This window comes from Manis pentadactyla, chromosome 16 (assembly GCF_030020395.1).
Source record: "Manis pentadactyla isolate mManPen7 chromosome 16, mManPen7.hap1, whole genome shotgun sequence".
Lineage (NCBI taxonomy): Eukaryota > Metazoa > Chordata > Mammalia > Pholidota > Manidae > Manis > Manis pentadactyla.
This window is the reverse complement of record NC_080034.1, coordinates 20398785-20421787: the sequence shown is the minus strand read 5'-3', so window position 1 is coordinate 20421787 and position 23003 is coordinate 20398785. Positions and strand designations below refer to the sequence as shown.

Genomic DNA, 23003 nt, shown 5'->3' with positions numbered 1-23003 from the left:
CTATTTAATCTTCTCAGTAACCATGTAAAGGGTTATTTTCCCCATTGTATAGAGGAGGAAATGGAAGCTCACATAGGAGAAGTTACTGCACATGGTTATTGAGCTGGACTTGGCTTATGGGATTCAGGTTGTGGGCTGCATGGGCCCACAACCTGAGCTCTTAACTGCCTCTCATAATGAAATTACTTTTCTGCTAGGAAAATACACAAGTCCATTACACTAGCAACCTACAAATACCTGTAACGCACTACTGAGACCTAAGTAACAATCTAAGGCTTTGTGAGTAACAATTTATGCCCAAAGCAACCTAACACCAAGACAATGTTGTACAAAAAAAGGGAGTGTCAGGGAGCCCATGGTTACAGCTGACTACATTACTTATGCACCACACACTTGATTTGGTTTTTCTTCCTCATTCAAATGAATCATCAGTTTGGGGGCCTGTAGACAGCATCAATGTCATATTAATTCTCAGGTAGCAGGCCTGCTTAGAAGTAACATAAAAGCAAATATTAATGATAGTTGCAGTGATGCTATGATCAGAAAAAATCTAAAGTGGAAACTTCTGGTTTGAGTGTTCTGGAGTATAGCATGATATGGAACATCTACCATGTTCAGCACTTGATGGTTCCTACAGCCAGCATGAGTCATGAATTTGCCCATATCCCTTTAAAATATGGGTATGCAGGCATATAATAAAATCAGTTAGAGAGTTCCATATCTATGTTTCACATACATTTGTGTAGTTAAGAATACACATTTAAAAAACATGGATAGAGTTAAAAGACTTTTTAAAAAATGGGCCTATGACAATGTTTTAATCTAGTCGATTAAAACAAAAAGCTGAAGAATGAACAACTGCGGAAAAAAAACCCCAGAATTTCTTTCTAAAGATCCAAAGAGGATCAAAAAAGGAGAACCATTAGCTTGAGATTTGACCTAAGGAAGAGCTCTCAAGGGTGCAAACACTAGAAAAGGCCTGTAAGTCTACCGCATAAATAAGCCTTCCACCTCTCTTCAAAGGCTGGGAGGCCAAGGATTTTGCGGGTACTGATAACCCTATTCCACACAGACAGAGAAAAGGCAGAAAAGCACTGTTACAAGTCCTCCAGTCTCCTGGCTATGCCCATGTTCCAGGCCTCCTTTCTAATGTGAAAATCCTGTCCTACAGTGAAGCTCTTTCAGGAAGGTCAGATGACAACTTAGCATCCAAAATGCCATTTGCTTCGCATTCGATTTACTAGTGACCAACTTCTCAATTGTTTAGATGTCTTATCCAAGAGCAAAACAATTTATGCAAAGACACAGCAAAGTAGAATCACTTGGGGGACTAGCCTTCAATTTAAAACACAAATTCGAGGCTAAGATACCCATTACTGCATCACAGGCCAAATGTATGACACTTATACCCAAATGCTGTTTTTTTAAGTGTCCCTATCTCATCTATCACTTATGGGAATTTATGAGGATCATGAGCCATTTGTAGGTACTTAAGCATGCCAACCATTTATAAGCACTCTTCTGGATGGAGTGTACTTCAGAGAGTCTGTAACTGTTTAACATATCTGGAATTGCATATACATAGAAAGTTATCTCCACAGGCACACCCTGTAAGAGACAGGGAGAGCCAAAGGGTGCAGATTGTGCTGAGGAGGAAGAGATCTGGGGCTGGACATCCAGAAGCTTCCTCAGGAATGCCCTGAACGGATACAAGCTTAGTAGGTGTGGGGAGGCCAAGGAAATGGGGAATGGGCTGCTGCACTCTGGGCAGAACATGATACTGGGTGGGCCCAAAGAATGTTACCAATTCTACCCCAACTTTATTAAGTAGCCAAGCAGTTACACTTCACCTTCATTAGAAAACCACATCAGCAATGATTCCAAGTGCACTAACACATGCAAACACCCATAAATATTTGTTAAATGAATTGATTCTGAGTAGGGGATCAGAGAAGCCTTCACCCAAGTAGCATGTGCTAGGTTATCAAGGATTTTACAAGGTGGAAGGCCTAAGAGGCAGAATGTTGATGGGTATTTCAAGCCGAGGCACAGCATGAAATGTGGCACGGAGACATGAAGGGATAGGTAGGCAGGAGGGGCAGGGCACCAGGGTGACTCAATGAAACCATTGCTCAACCTGCTGATGCTGTCTCCCACATACCTTATAATCATCTACCTCCTCCCATCTGCACTACCATTCCAAACCAGGGCACCATTTTCTTCACTTGCACTCCTGGCTGGCTTTCAGACACCCATTTTAACCCCCTTCTCTCCATATCCACACTCTACTAGGCCAGTTTTTAACCACCAATATTGATCATGCCATTCCTGGCTAAAGACTTTCAACTGCATCCCCTTGTTCTTTGGGTACAACCTACAACCCCTCACTTTGCTTAAAGCTGGGTTAAGTCCCTTTAACATTCGAATCACACCCCAAATACAAATTAACACTTAGTTAGTACTAAGTCCTTAAAGGCAAGAATTGTGCCTGTCTGGTTCACCATGTACCAGCACATCAGCCCTCGGCACACAGTGGGTAACCATTCCGTATCTGTGGCATTGATGTTGGGGTTCTTGTTTGCGGAGTTGAAGAATGAACTTAGCAAACACTCAAGGTAGGAGAGCCACAGAGAGGCTTTTATTTAAAGATAAAGTGAGAAGACAGAGCTCCTGGCCCACCAGGAGGGAACAAGAGAGCCCATAATTGTGTGTTGTCTAGGGGTTTTATAGGCAGTAGAGGATTTTTGGTAATGTGATAAGGGGCTTAGAGGAGTGTGGACTTGTTAAAAGTGGTCTTAGGATGTTTGTCCTTGATGAGACATTAAGTCCCTTTTAGCATGCTAAAGTGAATCTTATACATGATTATAAATGATTAACAAAATTAAAACATGGGCTATGCAGAGATACTTTCCTTTATTTGGGGAATATTAACTGATCTCACTGAAGAATGACTCTAGAGTTTAATCCGGAGTTTGGTAGGGGGTTTCCTTGCATGCTGTTATACTGCTCTGACTGTAATTAACTCGCCTTGCTTTTTCCAGAGGCCCTCACCCTACTCTGGCTACATTTACGGTCCCTGTCTCAGCATGAGTGGTAAGCTGGGTTGTGAGGCTGGAGAGCAGCCTGGGGACAAAATGTGGAGAAGACCATGGAAGCCAGGTAGTCCTCTGACCTTTATTTGTGGGCAGTTGGGAGAAGACAGCTGGGCCCTGCGGAGGCCTTGCCTTCGATACCACTGCCCTCCACTGCTGCTCTCGGTACCACCCAGGATGCTGACTCAACCCTCATCAAAGGAAGCAGGGAGAAACTCAAGTCTGCTTCCCACCACCCTGCTGCAAACTGAGTGAGAAGCCCTCAGGGCATCGTGTCACTACCTGGCAGGCCATGACCACAGGCCTCCACCCGACTTGCCCCCATGACACTTGGTCTGCCCACCTGCTCACCGCAACAAGTTACAGGAGGCTCTGATCCACAGGCAAAAGAGATTACTCCTGCTTTAGATGGACTCATGTTTCCACATGTATTCTCTAACTTGGGACCCCAAATGTACCCCATTTTGAAATAGGGCATTCCTCCCCCTTGTTGGTCCACAAGCTCCTTGGGGGCCTCTCAGATGCATCTGAAACTGGCCCCCAGAGGAGGAGGGCAGGAAGAGACTGAAGAGAGAGGCAGACCACTCGAGGTTAGCAGGTGGCAGGCATAATAAGCAAGGGGACTTACACATAGGGCTTGTCTTGTGCGGCTGCAAGACGAGCAAATCTCACCTGCCTGCCAGAATCTCAAGTTTTATACAGAGGCCTCAACTGGGTTGTCAAGGTATTTGTCTAGATGCTCTCAATACCACATTTATCTCAAAGCTGTGTCCCTGGGGCAGCCTGTGGGGGGCAAGTGGAACCCACATTCCAGTGACAGGGGAAGGGGTGAGGAGCCTCTATTGCTAGGGTCCAGCTCACAGGATGACTGAGGGTCACTTCCTCTCAGTGACCTCCCTCAACACCCCTCTTACAGCAAGTTCCTACTGCCCTGTCCCCCAGTCATTTGCTATCAGTGATTATCATCACCTGACTCAGACCTCTGAGGCCCACCCTCCCAGCTCTGGCCCTGGGGGTATGTTTCCCTGCTCAGACTGGATCCCGCACTCGGCACACAGACTCTTGATGGCACATCCACCCCTGGAGAGCCTTAATCAGGTAAATCCAACTGGCTGAGCTGGCTGTTTTGCTGAGATTCAGGCTGTCAATATGAATTCCTCACAACTTCCTCTCCTTAAAACGTCATGTCACTTTCTATATGCTTCAATGTAGATGGACCCAGAAAACACGCAACATGAAAATGCCAGCTACAAAAGGTAACGTACTGTAGGATTCTATTTATATGAAATACCCACAACAGGCAAACCCATGAAAGATAGGTCAGCGGTTGCCCAGAGGCCATTGTGGGGAGAGACGGAGGAGTGGGCCGCGGAGCAGCGCAGGGTCTCTGCGGGGCGATGACGGTGCTCTGAATCAGAGGCGCGGAGTACAACACTGTGGATGAACTAAATACCACTGAACCGTCCACTTTACAACAGCCAATCTGATGTGATTTTTCACTTCAAGAAAAAACTTTAAATACTTTAAGAAAAAGTCTCTTTTCTCTCCCAATACAGAGTGGCTTCACTTCCTCTTACTTGCACTCTGGATCCTTTCCTGCCTCTTTCAAGAATTGATTAAACTATTTCTCCCTTCGGCCTTCAATTTCTGCTCTATAGGATCCTTTTCTTCTGCCAACAAATCTGTTCAAGTATCCCCAATATAAAGATCCTTTCCTTAACCTTGTTTTCCCCTTAAATCTCATCAAAACCACCTCAAGATCTCATAAAAAGCAGTCAATGTCAACAGCTTCTACTTTTCCAGCCCCAATATTCCTTCTAGTTCTGTTTCTGGTAATAAAGCAATCTATAGCTAGCGAAACCTACCCTATAAAGGTAATGAAACACTTCTAAAAGTGATGGGTAAAATACACAAAACTCTTGGAAATAATGAATGGATGAGCATGTAAAAAATGCGGAGGTCAAGAATGAGACAGGCATGGGTCATCAAAAAGCTGCTGCCAGATACCCTCGGAATTGCAGTCCAGTAAGAGTGACATGAGTCACATGTGCCTATTTAATTGTACATTAATTAAAATTAAGCTAAAAATTCAGTTTGAACTGAATTTTTATTAAGCTAGTTGCACTAGCCATATTTCAGGTGTTTGATACCTTACTTCAGCAGCCAGTGCCCCACGGCTACTGTCATACTGAACAAAACATAGCCCATAGAAAAATCTCAGCATCTACAAAGAGCAGCTCAATACGTACTGGTACCTGATTCAGATATCACAGAACCTGAGGTTATAAACACCTTGAAAGAATTCCCTAGAGTAAAACAAAGGGGAACCAGCAGTATTTACTAGTCTCAAAAGCAGAGCTCTATGTGATCAGATATTATAGAAAAAAAGCCAGAGAAACCTTGAAATAACAAATGAAATGATATGGGTTAAATAGAACAAGGTGGGGATGTGGGATATGATGCAACAAATTTTGATTAAAGCAAATTCAGTGTTCAGAAATCAATAGTTTAAAAAAAAATGCCTCTCAAACAGGCATGAACAAAAAAGAAATTTGCTATTTTAAAAACTAGCCCAAAGATCAGCCAATCTGAAGGCCCAAATATTATAATGTACAGATAGCACAGAGAATGAGATAAAAATATAAAATGAACACCTAAAAAGCTATTTATGCTACACCGAGACCTTGATCTCTTCATTTACTCCTATTTTGCTTTGCTTTGGATGCTTATTTTAAAAACTGACCACTGCAGTCCTGCAATACAGCATTTGCATAAGAACCAAGTGAAGTCAGAAGCCATGAATGTACTCTTAAGTTGTTACATCCTACCTAAGCAGGGCACTCTACAGATACATTTCTTTGATAAATGGTCAAAACCAGTCCTCCTCGTGAAGCTGAAATATGAAGGTGACATTCAGAGATCCTGTGGCATAAATCAAGAAATTTACTCAGGCTGAAGGAAACAGGGCAATAGTTGCTGAAATCAGGGGAAAAAATGTTTTCATGCTAAGCAGAAGGGTGGTGTTTATTTCAACATACAATAAAATAGGACCTGGTTAGAACAGGGGTCGGTCCTCAAGTAAAGTCCAGATACTTCTGAGGGTCCCTGGGCCTTTTTCAGGTTTCTGTAAGATAAAACTTTTTTTTTATAATACTACAAGGGACTTTTTCAACTTTTTTCAATCTCAGCTCTCTCATTGTAAAGTGTCCCAGAGATTACATGATGTGATACCATAAAGGACTGAATGTAGAAGCAGAGAGGAGGATCCTGCTGTTTTTCATTAAACTAAATATGCAGTAGGTTAGAGAAAACAGACATTTGACATCTTTGCCAATTTTTTTTTGGGGGGGAATATATTTTTCATGAAATTATAAGTTACCTATGTTACCATGTAGTGGACTAGTTATTTTTAGATGTATCACTAATTATATAGTTTTTTTATTTAAAAAATTAAAATTAATTTCTAATAAATTCCAATAGGTACAATCTGCATAAACAGAAGCTCTGTGAGGTTCTAAATAATGTTTAAAAGTGTAGGCCCTAAGACCAAAAAGTTTGAGAGCTATTGTGTCAAAATTTGTGTACAGATTTCCCCTCTCTATAAGGTTTTATTTCTAAAACATAAATTTAACTTCTCAATTAAAGGCAAATATGCCAAGTGTACCTCAAAAAGAATGTGTCTTTATACTTGATTTCAGGAGGTAAATTTAACTTGGAGTCCAGTTTAAAAACCACTCAAATACTTGAAATTTGTTAAAACAGTCATTTTGAAAGCAAACTGACAATAGTGAATAAAACTTATATAATAAACATATTTTAATTTACTGTGTGGAATAATTAAGCTCTTACTGGTTCCCCACTAACTCATCCAATTACATGTAGTAACAACCTCAAACAGGATGAGCTGATTTTCATACTACTATGGGTGCACAAAAACTCTGAAAGTTTGTTTAGCCAAAGCACGGTATCACTCCTCTTCCAAATGAGGACACTCCTCTTGGAAACTCTTCACCAAAAATTAAAATTTTAAGTCAAACTATGAGAAACATAAGTTTCTTGTAGTTCAATCACATTAGGTATTACTGCAAATACAGTAATTCACTCGTAAACCACTACACAAACACCAAAGTGTGTGCGGTGCATGTGTGTGAAGAGAGAGAGAACATGAACTCAGAATGAAAGTCAGAAATTCAGTTTCCTGACTTCAACTTGCCACAACAAAACACCTGTTAAAACCACACTTTCCATATGCCTGCTATCCCTCAAGTTACCTGATTTTCACTCAGTTTGCTAAACAGTGCCAGTTCTCAAATGCCCATTTTCAAAAACTTCAAAATGTAGCCTCTTCAGACAGAATGCCATCTTCCACTGCAGGCTGCATCAGTGGCTGGCCTCTGGGCTCACCTTCTTTTCACTTCTAAGGGGGGGTGTCAGTTGCAGGTATGGCCCTGACACTGAACAGGAATATAATCACTAGAAAGAAAGCGGAGTGCCAGAAGGACGAAAGAAAGCTGGTCAGCAGAGAGATGGAGACTGAATGAACATGAATAAAAGAGGGAGAAAATTATATGACACTCCCTTCTCCTCCTAAATAAGAATCTACGAGTGACATTTCACCTTCCAAGCAGGACCCGCGTAGTTTACAACAGTATTTCTCTGAAAGGGAGTAGTGTCAATGAGAGAACGAATCCTGTAGGAAGCTTAATACTTACCTGCTGTAAAGACACATTATGTACTCTCATCTGTTACCAAGAAACTCCATGCTTTTACACCAGAGCTCACAGCATTCACCTTTAGGTCATGGTCAGAGCAGGTATTTGCAGGTTTCTCTCTACAAAAGTTTTCTCCACAAAATGTTTTCTCCATTTGCTTTCTTAGTTTGGGAAACTTTACAGAGAAATACCTGTAAGCCAGGTAGACTGTCTGATTAGGGTAAACAACTTGGTTTCAAGAAAGAGAGAAAGAAAAAAATGACTGTTACAGTGGACAGTACAGTTGAAATGTGAATGATGGGCACTGTGGTACAAAATTCACACCTTCTTCCTGTCTTCCCTCTCAATATGGTTTAATCGTGTTACACTCGGTCTATGCTTCCTAGATGTTTTTGGGGGCTTTGTCTTATAAAGATACTGATTTATGTAAATGACAACCAAAAATTTAGCACACATAAATCTTATTTTAATCAAATCAAACAGCAAAGGGGAGAACAGAAAGTTTAGTTGGTCAAGCTAGAATGAATGGGATTTCTTGTCTCAACCTTCCTTTTCTGGAGAATGAACTATAAATACTTCATTGAGATTAAAGTGATTTTCATGTGTGGTTTATGGAAGTCATTACTTTATTAGTCATACCTCATATCTTTACAGGCTTTAAGAAAATTATACTCAGTATAGCCTCCATTGAAAAATATCTTTTCACTTATAAGCGCAAATTATATTGTGCAAATGTCACCAAGTAGAAAGATAGTAATCAAAGAGATCAAACAGCATCACTAGACAGGTAGGAAGGCAATGTGATGCCATAGGGAAAAAAATCTCCAAAGTCAATACATTCTATACAGCTGCTAAAACAGTTTCTCTCTCATTCCTCAGAAAATAGGCTATCATTACATCTAAGTTCATTATAAAAACAAAGCAATTCAGAAGCCAAGAACTTTCAGGATGTAACCATATCTACAGTAAGTGTTCAACAGAAGGCAAACTGGTATTTCTTAGAACAGACGTGGAAATACTATTACAAGCAGCAAACACTTCCCTTTTTTAGCACAAGCCAACTTTTGTTTAGGGCTGTGTCCTCTCCAATACAGTGGGTGAGATCTGACAATATCAGGACCCAGAGAGGAACATATGGGTGTGAGTGAGTGACAGGCTGGATGACAAAGAGACCAACTCCCAAAACATCCAGAAAGATAAACCATGTACAACATGATTATACCATGTTCAGAAGGAAGAGAGAAAAGATGAATTAATCCCATACCTCAGTGCCCATGCTTAACGTTTCAATTGTACTGCCCACTGTAAACACAGTCATGATTTTTCTTTTTCTTGCTTTCTTTGGGAAGACGACCAGCAGAACAGGGTAAAATGTGCAAGAGAAGCAGTCTTGCCAATGGGTTTCAGCCCCAAGCAAGTTCACTATGGATTCAATGAGACATAATGACATTGAATCCATAGTGAACTTGCTTGGGGCTGAAACCCACTGGCAAGACTAAAAAATGACAATGGAACATTCTTGGGGTGAAAGAGTTTATACCCAACTTTATTCCCACAGTGGCAGGTGAATCACTAGAATCCCGTCCACTCAGAGCAAGTCTGCATGCAGCAAGCTGTCTCTGCCTCTGGGCCTCTGTCCATGCAGCCGTCTCAGTCTTCGTCCTTGGTGCTGCCACCACTCTCTGCTCTCCTGCAGCTGTGCAGCCATGCCATTGTTGTCGCCCAGAGCCCTGGGCAAAGCTCTTTATATAGAGTCAATAACAACGTATTGCCTACACGTGTAGTGAGCAAGCCGACCAGGGCCAGGTGAGAATCCTGGCCATAGGAACCTTCACTTTATCCACAGAGAACTATGTTGTTACTTAAATATATTAATTATTTAGTATTAACTTATTTTCATTTATTAATAATAAACATTAAGGGTATATAGAATTCAAATGGCAGCAGAAATAATTTAGGTAAAACACTAGGAAAATCTTAACTTTAAGGAATGTGACATACTGTATTTTTTAAAAAGATTGCTGAGTCTCTTACTGGAGAAATTTAAATAAAGAATACAGATAAATCATGACCAATGAAATACACCCTTCCTTCTGCTGTCTCTCCACCTACGTACGTGTGGTGCTCCTGAACCTCAAGCGCAGTAAGTCAAACCAAGTTCATCACTCTTCCCTCACAACCTCCTCTCTGCCTTCTGACTCCCTTACTCTGTTGCTGGCCCCACAAGCTCCCCAGGAATGAAGCCCAGAAGGCATGTTCCATCCCTTGCCCTCACTGGATTCCTGGCCACCCAGGGTTTAGGTCTGCACTATTTCCACCACTTCCACCCCCGTGTCCAGTCTAATCTTCATCCTCTTTGCCTGAATGGTCTTCCACAGGCTCCTTGACCTCCAGAACCTCCTCCTATCCAATCCATTTAATAATCTGCCACATTGATCTTGTAAAGCTCAGCTCTCATTCACTAGGCAAACAAACCCTGACCACTGCATTAGTTTCTTCTGGCTGCTTAACAAGTTACGACATACTTAGTGGCTTCGAACAGTTATCTTACATTTCAGGACATGAGAAGTCCCAAACAAGTCTCACTGGACTAAAATCAAGGTGTCAGCATGGCTTCATTCCTTTTCGAGGCTCTGCCAGAGAATCCTTTTCCTTGCCTTTCCATCTTCTAGAGATTGCCTCCATTTCTTGGTTCATGGTCCCTTCGTCCATCTCCAAAGCCAGCAAATTGGGCCCCGTTTCCTCATGCATCATCTCTCCAGTCAGTTCTCTTCTTTCTCCCACATTTAAGGGTGCTTGTACTACACTGAGCCCATCTGGACAATCTAGGTTACTCTCCCTGTTTTAGTCAGCTGATTAGCAACCTTAATTCATCTGCAATCTTAATTCCCCAGGACTATAACTGCACATATTCACAGGTACTAGAGATTAGAGACACGGACATCTTCGGGAGGCCCTTATCCTGCAGACAACAAATGCCCTGGTGCAGGGCACGAAGACACGGAGAAGTTAAACAAAATGCCAACTTTGCTGTCAAAAAGCTGGCCCTGATACCAAGCATTAACTGGCTACCTGTTGCTTAAAGAATTAAATCTAAATCATTTAATCTTATGCTAAAGCCTTCCATGACTTCAAAATACTTCTGCAGTATTATCTTAAACTACTTCCTTGAAGGACCCTAGTACAGTGCTAGAACTGTAGAATTTAAGAGAATCAAACATAGCTGGGCTTCTCCACACCCAGTCTCACATCATTTGCTTTACGTGGCAGACCCTCTATATTCTCCTGTTCAAATTGCACTCATCTTTTCAGGACCAGTCCAATGCCATCTGCCTTCTCTGAATGCCCCCAAATGCCTTGCACTCCAAATCGACACATTCAGCAGTGACATAAGGGAGAGTTTAGGCAGAGAAATAGTTTCTGTTGCTGCTCTACAGCTAGCTGTGTGATGCTGGGCAAGCCATTAAACCTCTCAACCTTGGTTTTATCAAAAGTGAAAAAGTAGACAAAATAATTTCTGAATTCTTTCCCTGTTCTTAAGCTCTATGAAGTTTAAATTGTTATCCCCAAAGCCACTGTTTTAGTCATGCCTCAACAGGATTAATGCACTCTCAGATCATCCCTTGCCTCTAGTCTTGTGTTGTTCCCCACCCTCCAAAAAGCATCTTTCTCAATTACTTACCTCCTTGAAATTAGTTAAAGGCTCTTAGGGAAATGTCCAAACTCCTGAATGTGGCCCCCAGAACCCATATGATCCGGCCCCTGCTTGTTCCTTTGGTTTTCCTTCCTTCCTTTCAGCTCCTCACGTGCTCCTCCATTCCCCAGCTACCGGTCCCTTTCCCACAGAGCCTCTGCTTGAATACTCCACCTACTGCCTCCTTATACACCAGAATCCTGCTTATTCTTTAGGCAGCCCATCCTGACCCTCCCAGTTATGATTTAGATGGACTTCCTGTTTGCTCCTGGAGGATCCTACACTATAGTCTCATAGTCCTCTCCTCACTGCAGGGTTCATTTGTCGGTGTTCTTCACCAGACTCTAAATTCCATGTGGGCAGGACTGTCAATCTCATCCACCACATATGGCAGAGTGGTGCTAACTGTCTAAACTGTATATTGAGTAGCTGGACTTTTAGCTGCCTATGGCCACCCAGAATCAAAATGAGATTTTTCCAGCCTCTTCTTGCAGCTTCATGTGGCCACATGCTTAAGTTCTGGCCAAGGAGACAACCAAAATTGTATAGGGCAGTTTCTGGGAACTTCTAAGAGAAAGCATGAATGACTCATCTGCCCTTTGTCTCTTCTTCCATCCTGTAGCCTGGAAGATGAGGGTCACAATCTAAGTCTGATGCACAATGGGCTGTAAGGAGCCTACAGAAGGGCTAAACCAGCCCTGGACTGTGTCCCCGGCCTTTTACGGGAGACACAAACTTCCACCTGGTTTTGAGATCCCATTGTTGGAACCCCTGTCATTTGGAAATCTCTGTCACTTATAGCCAAACCTAACTGCAATATATGTGGTCACATTAGCAGTATCAGTAATTATGCTGATTCAAGTACATACCTCAATTCTACCGGAAGCAGAAGACTCTCTTTGCCAATGGGTGTACTATCCTGTGTCTGTAGGACCCATGCTACTTAGCAGAGAGCAGAACACAGCATCAACGGTGAGTGTGAATGATCAATGAGTTAGTCCCCAGGTGGCTACTGAAGCAGACAAGCTCTGTCCAACCTAGATGGTCTGCTCCAACCTGGGCTCCATGTTGTGACCAGCCAAAATAAGGTTTGAAAAGCATGTCAGTTTCCACTATTATTTTATAAGGACGGGCCTGAAGAGGGAATAAATGAAGCTTTTAGGGTGGAGTAATATGACCCTGTTAACATGTCAGAAGACCACTGTGACAATAGAGTGGGGACCAGAACACAAGAGACAAAAAAAGGAGCAAGGAAGAAACTAGTTATCCAGAAGGGACTGATACGCTATGAGGGCTGGAAAACGGAAAAAGAAGGGGCTGCAGAGAGGGACAGAGAGGAACCTGAATGGACCATACTTGGTGACTGACAGTTAAGAGGGCATGAGGTTAAGTACGTAGTTGATGAGAGACAGTAAGGACCCAAACACTACTGCCACCTTGATGGCTTGGGAAAACTGGTGGACGTTGGTGGTGACCCTGACTATGATGGCCAGAAAGAGGCACACAGGTGAACCTAGCTAATGAGAAGTTACGAGTCTGGAACTCAGAAGAAAGACATGGATTAGAAATAAATATCTGAGATGGACAATGGGTGGTGGGCTGGATGCTTGAATTCATGGGCAAGTACATCGCCCATTGAGATTAGCCTTCCAACAGTACTTTGCAAGTCTTCAGCTAAATCCTGAATTTTGGGAAGCCTTTTAAAATATGCCAGTCCCATTTCTCAAAAAGATGATAGACTCAAGCATGCAGCTCTGTCCAAGGGCTCAATGAAAAACAACTACCTCACTGTGCATGGTACTCACAGCCACTTTTCTTTGGGGTCACTAGCCTATTCCTAGTCTAGTACTTCTTGAAAGTAAACAAAAAGGAGCTGCTCTGAAAATGAAGTAAGAACAGTATTTAGAGCATTCTCCTGTGGACATGGAATTCCTGAGATACTCTTTAAGGGGATCTTTGGAGAAGCCCTGACCTGTTTTACAGGGCAACCACCTTTGTGGCTTAAGCACACTGGAGAAGACAACCCATGACCAGGGCAGATCATGGACATCAAAATCTTTTGCATGCCTTTAAACGGTTCCCTTAAAGGTTGGGCTTAAAGAGGCTAAACTGTACTTCAAATCTATCCCTAACATCTAAATTAAACTGTAACTGCAAATAGCTGTGAGACAAACATTTAAGAGGCCTGTAAGCAACATATTCTGCTATGGGCAGCTATTTAAAATTCTTATCTGATTGCAGTCTCTTAACTGATGTGATGACTTGAATATTCAAAATAAATTATCATGTTCTCCAAGCTAATTTGTACAGAATATACAAAGGTATTGTTACAGCCTCAGCTGAAATTAAAAAGAGGATGGAGAAACATAATTAACAAGAATAAGTTATGCAGCCCCCTCCAAGAGAAGATGTCTTAAAAGATTTAATTCAAACCGGTGTACCATTAATAAGGCATGTGACACAAAAACACATTTGTTTTTTTAAGAATCTCAACACCCACATTTTATAAATGTTGTTTGGGCGTGGAGGAGAATAAGGAGAGGGAAAGGCAAAATTAAAATGTGTTTTTTTTTTTAAAAAAAAGGTTGCTACAATGAGGCATTTTTAAAAGCAATCTTACAGGGTATCATTCTAAGTGAAATAAGCCAGGCAGAGAAAGACAGGTACCATATGATTTCACTTATATGTGGAATCTAAAAACAAAACAAAAGAAAATAAAACAGCAACAGATTTATAGACACTGAGAAGCAATGGGTGGTTACCAAGGGGTAGGGGCTGGGTTGCGTAGGCAAAATAGCTGAATGGGATAAAAAGGCACAAAATTTCAATCACAATATAAATTAGTCAGGAGGATGAAAGCACAGTGTAGAAAATACAGTCAATAGTACTGTAACATATTTCTATGTTGACAGATAGTAGCTATACTAGGTGGGGTGAGCATTTAATAATGTAGGTAACTGTCATATCATTGTTGTATACTTGAAACCAATATAATATTATATATCAACTATACTTCAATAAAAATATCAAAAAATTTTTTAACTTTCATATCATTAAAAAAAATAAAGCAATCGATCTAGTAATCATTTATTCATCTCTTGTGTGAAGTGTGTCTAAAGCCAACAGCTGTTTTATTACCTGGTCATATTCCATGGTAAGGTAAGCCATTCTGTTAATTTTGTAATTTTCTTACTTTAGGAATTATGGTACTCATGGCCATCAAAATGTTGTCAGACCTAGTGATCCCGCACAGAGAAAGAAAATGAGTTCTAAAAGAGCCTAATAATCTCAAGAGAACTGAAGGTGGTGGGAAATATGTCTACCTTCATCCTGAACAAGCAGCTCTTTGCAGGGCCTGTGTCAGAATGACCTCGTAGATGTTTTCAAAATACACATGACTAACACCTCCAGCCCAGGGAAACCAGACATTCTGGAGACAGAGGCTCCCTAGAGGATTTGGGTGTCCTTCCCTCCCACCCACACCTCTCAGATCTTATACACCTTGTAAATCAAACCCAGGTACAGCCGAGCCAGGTAAGGAAACTGATGCTGGATGCCCTTCGTCTGTCACACTAGGCTAGCCAATTGGCAACTGGGCTTTTGAATACTGGCTTCTTACGACAATAATTATAGAGCTATTTTGTGTTTTTGACTTCTGATTACACCAAAAGAGGAGGCTTAAGTGCAGAATATCTAAAAAAAGGAGTCAGAGAAGAAAAAGGACTGATTATAAATATTCCCCTTTTATCTTTCTCTGTCTAACTTGTTACTATCCAAAGTCCTATATTGGTTATACACTCTACCTCCCAGAATGTAAGGATGAATGAGAAACTCAATTTTGTTTCCTCAGTTCTGCATCTAGAGCTGCAAATGCAAAAATTATTTATTAGGTCTAATAGGGGTGCAGCCTAACAGGGTGGCTGAAAGCAGACTGCAGCCAGCTTGCCTGGGTTTGAATCCCAGCTCTGCCATCTACAGACTGTGGGGCCTTGAACAAGTCATTTAACCTTTCTGTGTCTTAGTTTACTCCACTGTAAAACTGCGTACATACTTCATGGGGTTTTGTAAGGCAAAAATGAATGAATATACACAGAGTACTTTAGACAAGTACCTGGTATGTTGTATGGAGCAGCTATATTCAGTACCCACCATCAGCCTCATTCTTTTCTTAAGTTGCAAAGTACTCCATTGCCCCACTGTAATTTATTCTTCTGAAACACATTTACTCTACTGAATCTTTCAACTGTTTGCTATTATAAATAATGCTTCAGTGAACATCCCATACAAGAGGAAATTAAGTCAGCCGCTACTAAACCTGCATGTGTCATACTGATGGCTTGAACACTTTCCAAAGCAGGCACAGGAATTATCACCTCCGAATTATACACAGGAGTTGCAAAGAGGTGGGATGACTTACCCGCCAGAGCCTACACAGCCACAAGTGGGTGGCAGAGCTGGAACCCCGTCCAGATGTGTATGTGGCTGCTACCTTGGAAGGCCTCTTCTTCCATCTGCTTCCTACAGCTTTGCTTACTTAAAAAAAAACATAGTAGATGCTCTTATAAATGAACCTCAGAGCCATAGCAGAGATAAATATTCAGAAGTTCTGTAAGAAGTAGACTCAAATTTTCAGTGATACATATCCGCTCACCAATAGGGCAGATAGAGGCATCAATAACTTCTATAAATATTAAAATTTATTTCTTCTGCCAAAGACTGAAGCACCTGAACACTACCCCTGGGGACACTGAAACGTCGAGGGAAGCAAATGAATAATTACTGCATTTGCTACCATGAGACCTATTCTTTGGGGAAAGAGAAATTCATGGCAATTACTTTGTACGGCATCTGCTGTGTCAAGACAAAAGGGGAACAGGTACTCTGGAGTTCAGAATAACTCATGTAAAATAAAGACCTGATTGGCTCTTCTCCAACTTTCATTTCTTGGGCTTTAATCTCTTCTGGACTTGTAAGACATTCATTTTGACAGGCTAAAATTGTTGACAATGAGGAAAGAAAAAGGCAAGAGTAAAACTTACTAGAGATGGGACCTGTGAAGAGCACGTGCTGGCGGGAAGGTGCTCACCCAGAATAAGGATTTTCATTAGAAACTGGAGGTAAGTTTCAAGATTATTCTCCTAACTAGAGAAAGCAGTGGCAGACAGTACCAGTACTGAAAATCTTAAAACAAATGAACTACTCCCTAAACCCCAGTCTGCAAGAAGACATAACATGAAAGGTACAAAAAAGTCTAACTCAAGATACAAGGAATCAAAGACATTACAGATGGACTTTAAACAGAAGGAGTGGGGTGGTTAGGTAGGAATTTAGTCTTTCTGACCACCCACCAAGTGTGAATATTTTGAATCCAGGGACCACACAAGTCTAAAAGCAAATGCATATAAGTCAAATAAAAATGTTCCCATGGAAGAAACATGCCAGCAGGAGCCCAGTAGGAACCAGTCTGGTAATAACATTTAAGGGCTGAAATCAGGTAGGGGTATGTGTGTGGGTGGGAAAAATTAGGTCAGGTTACTCTGCTGAACTTTGAAGGTCAGAACATTTCCAGCAGTATGTTTAAACTGTTAGATAAAACTGTATTTTCCAACACTGATTCTGACATCTCCCTTTCTAAGACCTAAATGAGTTCAACCTTCATCCTCTATCCCTAGTCAAACAGAAACAAAAGTGAAAATAGAGAAATTGAGTTCTGAAAGGGACTTGCCATCTTAATCTTTTGTTTTTTATAGAAAAAGAGACCAACGCCCAGAGTTAATATTCTTAGTTGGTGGTAAGTTAGAACAACAAAGCATGGCAGCCAGGTTCTATAGAAGGATGAGGCACATTAAACTATGCCTTCCAACCTTCTCAAATTACTTGAAACAAACAAACACGTATGTGCTTTACTGTAATCCTGTATCAGGAGGCAACCACTTACTATGTGAGGTGCAGTAACCCAGCTGATGAAGGGCCCAGAAGCCTTGGTGCTTACTCTAGGCTTTGCCAGCAACCGGCTGCATGAGCTTTAGCAATACTGGGATTTTCCTTTTCTTACCAATGATACTTTCATCAAAAGGTGGGAAGCATCCTTATTTCAGTAGTATTAAAATGCGGGAAAATGCTTGCAGTGATTTTAAGATGCCACTGATTATAAGCTGAAGCTTTCCCCAGGTATGTTAAAATGTGAACAGTTGTGCCTGAGAAGTGATGAAATGGGGTGGAAACATGTACTTGCAAAAGGACAACAGAAAAGGTGGCCAACAGAGTCTGGCTGCAAAGAGAAGGAACTGGGACTCGAGGGAAGAAATGGTTTGTTCAGATATGTAACTGAGCTGTTAGGATATTCCCACCTGATTACAAAGCTTCCTCTCTCTCCCTTTATAATCCAGTATTTCTTCTTTCTACCATCCAGTTCCTAAGAGTGTTCTCCCTCTTGATGGCCCTGGAATCCGACTGGTCTCCAAGTCACACTGATGGTATCCTAGAAGCAGTCTCATACAATCGGCTCTCTCCAGTCTCTGCTCTGGCTATGGTTCCAGGTGGGATCTTATCACTGTCCTGGCCTCTTCTAACAGCCTCCCAGCCCATCTCCACATTCCTAGCCTCTGTCCACACCTACCCATCCTATACAATCTGACATGGCTCATATTCCTGGAGCACAGCATTCATAATGCCCTCCTAATTCGAAAGCTTCAGTGGTGCGCTGGCACCAAACACCTCAGGGGGGAGAGCAGGCTAAGGGGCTCAAGACAACCTCAGCTGTAACACTTGGGGCCTTGGCCAAGTGTTCAAACGCTGAGCCTCCATTTACTCACCTATAAAACAAGAATGCTCATAGTACCAATTAATAGTAATTGAGATAATCCATGTTAAGTGCTCCATGCTGGGTCTGACACATAATAGATCAATAAAAGTTAGCCATTGTTATTATCTCCAATAACTTGCCTTTCTAACCTTTTCTTCCATTTATGCCCTATTAGCTTCAGGCAACTAACTGGCAACTTGCTTTTTGCCCAGTGATTCCACACTTGCCTGGTCTTCCAACTGCCTCTCTCCTAGAATGCCGCTCCTATCTCTGGCCTATCAATAAAAGTCCTCTATGACAGGTAAGGTTAGATTCAAATATGTCTTCATTTCTATTTAGTTTAATATGGTCATCTCTTTAGAACTGACATACTTGGAGGCCCTTACAGCCCTTGGAGGCCTTACACTTCTCCCATGTCTACACCGGCTGTCCCTTAAGGTATAGTAGTAGCAGGTTGGTGGGGTGAGATTTAAACCCACTTTGTCAGTTCTGGGGTAGGCCCCAGGTTATCATACTTCCATTGTTCCTGTTATTACTTCAAGTAACCAGGGCCTAAGTTTTAATCACCTCAAGGCCAAGGACCCTCTCAGGAAGGTGGTAGGTAAGAAAGTTCCCATAGGAGAATATGGTAACGGGAGTCAAGATTGCTGCTGGCAGTCATCTCGTGCAAAGTCAGTCTGTGGATACAACCAACATCTGAGAGGACTTCAAAGAACAGCAAAAGTTCTACCCTCAGGACTTTTCAGTCAGGTGGTCATTTAAGCCCAGCTGAGGGGTTTTCATGTCTTGCACTGAAAGCATCCTAACCAATTCAGCAGTGCTAGGCACTGAGAAGTCAAACACGGAGAGCTCTGCTAAAAGCTTTCCTAGGTGGTTAGACAATTCCCCCTGAAATCTCGATTGTCCTCCTGCTTCTAGAAGTGAGTATCAATCCTTGGGTATCTTATTTCCAAACCTGAATTAAACAATCAAGGCAAAACTGTTTATCTTTTACCTGCTTCTGACCCCCGTTTAGTCCAAGGTGTAAAGTAAGGGTGTAAAAGGATAAGAGAGTAAGCTAATTCAGGAAGGCCTTTGGAGTCAGGAACTGTGTCATGAGACTCTGTATACAATCTGTCCCTGCAACACACACACACACACACACACACACTCTAGACTCAACTGCTAAGTCAGTGAATAAAATGAATAATGTATGAGCTAAAAGGAAGGGAATAGATTTTAGCCAGATTTGAGAGGACAAACTGTTCATCTTCAATTGCTGAAAGATGGACCTTTAAACATGAAGTTAGATTTTTAGTTACAGAGTAACAGAGTTAAATAAATGGCACATGGCCCACTGAACAAATCCTAGGAGTACAAAGAAAAAGGAGCAAGTATAAAGTAGGAGACAGAGCTATGTGAATTTAGAAGTGTCACTTGGTATGGCTAAGCATTAGTTCTCAATTCTTTAAAAAAGAGGTAGAGGATACTTCTCACAGGGATGTTATAACAATTATATAGAAAACAAGCATTAATAGGAAAGTGCTCATATCAGTAACACCTGAAACTGAATGTATGCAAAGAAACATTTATGGATAACAAATGGAAAGATTATCCTATCAGTAACAGCAGACTTGGTAGGCACTCAGGACAAAATAATTACAAAATTTCTTAAGGGAGAGGAAGGATGTGGCTGAATGAGAAAGAAGGAAACCCACCAGTTGCACTCTCTACTATCTACATAGGCATCAAAGGTATCCTAAAAAAAGGCGAACAGTTTTGCCTTGATTGCATGATTCAAGCTGGACATAAGGCACCCAAGGATTGATACCTCTAAAAGCAGGAAAATCAACATGCTGAGAACAAAAGAGGTAGTGAGAAACATACTTGCAAACACCAAACATCTAAAAATTAAGGTCTCTAACAACAAAAAACTCTGACTTAATAGGGATACTGTTATTGGTGTCTGTGAAAACCTAGTTTTTAATATTTTCCCCATTATTTGAGATTCTCAAGTTTTATTCCTGGCCACATCCCCTAAACCTCACTTCCCCTTCTCTAAGAGGAAAAACAAATGAAGGAAACACTTATCAAACCACTACTTGGAAGACCCTTTGTTGGACTCTTTCATTTGTATCTCTTGAAATCCGTATTAATGATTCTGCAACTGGAAACCCCTGCATACAGACAAACTGAATCAAAGGGGGTGAGGGCAGGGTCTGAGAATTTTAGTATACTTTCTACTTTCACTTTTCAGCAGTTCTATTCTATATTCTGTAAAATCAACAGCATTCCCCTTTTGTCTTCAGTCAGAAATGTAAGAGGAAAAAAAAAAAAGAAAAGAAAAAGAAAGAAACTGTACAGAAAAGGCTCCTGGCAATGAGAAGTTATAAGTGTGGTAAGAATCTAAAAGGGACACGAGCGGCATTTCTCTTTCAAGTAGAGAGATATCCGGGAAAAACCCAGGCAGCATCTGAACTGCCAAAAAAAGTGATCCACTTGTCCCCAAATCGCAAATAAAAAGTTAAAGTGTTCGTCCACAGCTACCGAATGCAAAACCGGCTGCGTCTGCATCTGCAGATTCTGCACCATATGCTGGTGGCTGAGACGGGCATGCAAAACAAGTGCAAACTAACAGGTTACTATCAAGTGGTTAGAAAAACCAATTACAAAACCTAACAAGCAACATTAGCTCTTCCGTACAACCCAATAAAGCACTTCCTGCCCCGGGTTCCGCTCTTAAAAGAATTAAGGCTGCTAGCTCCTCACAGTTCCCCTGCCAGCAGCATCCCTCTGTTCCCCAGGCCAGCGAGTAAGTCAGGCACTGGATTCTTCCATACAGGATTCCACACACCCAAACCCCAAAGTTAGCCGAATGCATTCTCCAAATTTGCAATGAAAAAGCAGAGATGAACTTAACTATACAACCCTAGGAAGGAGAAACCAACATCCTTAAAGGGCAAGAGCACGGATCGGTTGCAAGACAGTTTAAAAGAACAACAACTGCTCCGGGCATGACTCCTTCCACCCCGAGGCAGGCTGGCCGGCGGACTCGGGGGGTGGGGGTAAGGGTGGGGCGAGCCTTAACGGCGTGGAAACTGTAAAAAAGTACCTTTCCTTACAACGCGCAGCAAGGCTTCCTTGCGCCCCGGGCCGCTGCCGCGCCTCCCCTGCGGGCTGACCCCAGAGGGCTGCCGAGGTCCCTCTCCAGTCCCCGCCCTTCGGCCTCATCCCTCCCCGCGTACCGCGGGCTGCAGTTATCTGGTTTTAATAAAAACCGAAGTGATCCCGGGCTAGCAGGCTTCCCTCCGGGGGCAGAGGCGGGGCTTGGGGGCGGGGAGAGAAAATAGAACAGACCGGAGGGTCCCACACCCCCGGCTTTGCCGGATCCGCGAGTTCGGCGCGGGGCGAGGGAGGGCGCGCCCTGGCCGCCGGTGTCGCTCCAAACGGCCACCCCGCACAGGCTCTCGGGACTCACAAGGCGTTATTCTCCCTAAAGACGGGGCTCGCTCTCTCAGAGGGCGCCCCCTGGACCTCCCACCCGCGTGGTCACCCCGACAGGGCAGTCGGACCTGAGGTCACAAACCCATCCGTCTGCCTCCTGTCCGGGCTCGGCGTGCGGTCCCGCGGCGCCTGTCAGCGACTAAAACTGCCTGCCTGCTACTGCCACACGCGAACCGGCGCGAGAGCATCAAGGTGGAAGCTGCTTCGAGCCCAGCCGCAGCCTCGGCGCCGGGGCGAGCCGCCTCGCGCCCGCACAGCTGTCCCCACCCCGGCCAGCCGGGCCCGGGGAGCCGGCCGGGCTTCTCCGCCAGGCGGAGCGTGGGCCGCGCCGGCAGCTCCTCGGTAGCCCCGGGCGCGGGTCCTAACGGCGGCTCGCAGCCCTCGCTAGCCGGCCGCGCACTCCAGCGGGTGTCATGGCCGAGCGGCGGCCCCAGACGAAGTTTCCCGGAGCTGACGACTTACCTCCCAGCCGGAGGGGCAGCCGCAGCAGCTTTGGGAGGCGGCGAGACGGCAGCCAGAGAACCCGCGGCCAGCCCGAGCCCAGGATGATGTGAGGAGGCGGCGCCGGCAGCCAGGAACCGCCGCGCTGGGAAGGGGAAGGCACGGGGTATCTACAATCGGAACGTGGGCTGACCCTGACGTCACAATGGCGCGGCCAGCCAATCCCGGCCCGAAGGATGAGTCAAGCGCTATGATGCCATGCGGCTCGGGAGCCAATCGCGAGACAATAGAACTTTCGTGATTGTAAATTGCAGAATCCGATGAGGTGGGGAGGCGAGGCAGGGGTTGGTCCCCTCGGGTTCACGTGTCTCTGGGCAAGTTTATCCCTTTTCTTCCTAATAAGCCTGCGTGAAACGCAGAGCTTGCGCAATAGCGGCAGTGAAGTTCCCGACGCCCTGAACTCTGACCCTGGATGCCAGGCACTGCTGGGGTGTGCGGCCGCGTCGGGAACGCAGGAGCCCACTCTGGTAGGCGTCTCTTCTACGGTTCTGAAAGAGGTCTAAGTCTCCTTGATTCTAGATGAAAGGGTTAAATGTGTACGGAGACCACTGGAGCGAAGGCTTTTGGTCGAACAGGATAAGACAACAAAAAAGCCCTCTATAAATTAAGCCAGTCAGAGAAGGACAAATATTGGATGATATCACTTACACGTGGGATCCTAAAGAATAAAACAAATGAACAAATGAAGATTCATATACACAGAGACCAGACTGGTG

At 43.2% G+C, this 23003-nt stretch overlaps 1 protein-coding gene across 3 annotated transcripts in view; it reads right to left on the bottom strand.

Annotated features, from left to right (window-relative positions):
- The window catches only part of ELOVL5 (ELOVL fatty acid elongase 5), an 87508-nt gene extending 65115 nt beyond the window's left edge, over positions 1 to 22393 (bottom strand). The window contains exon 1 of one of the 3 annotated variants that reach the window (XM_036916366.2): positions 22249 to 22393. The gene's annotated coding sequence lies outside the window, so the exon portion shown is untranslated. Of the gene's footprint in view, positions 1 to 21394; positions 21416 to 21854; positions 21981 to 22248 lie in introns of those variants that run through there. The other 2 variants (XM_036916367.2, XM_036916368.2) reach the window with 2 other exon arrangements.
- Positions 22394 to 23003: the final 610 nt, after the last annotated feature.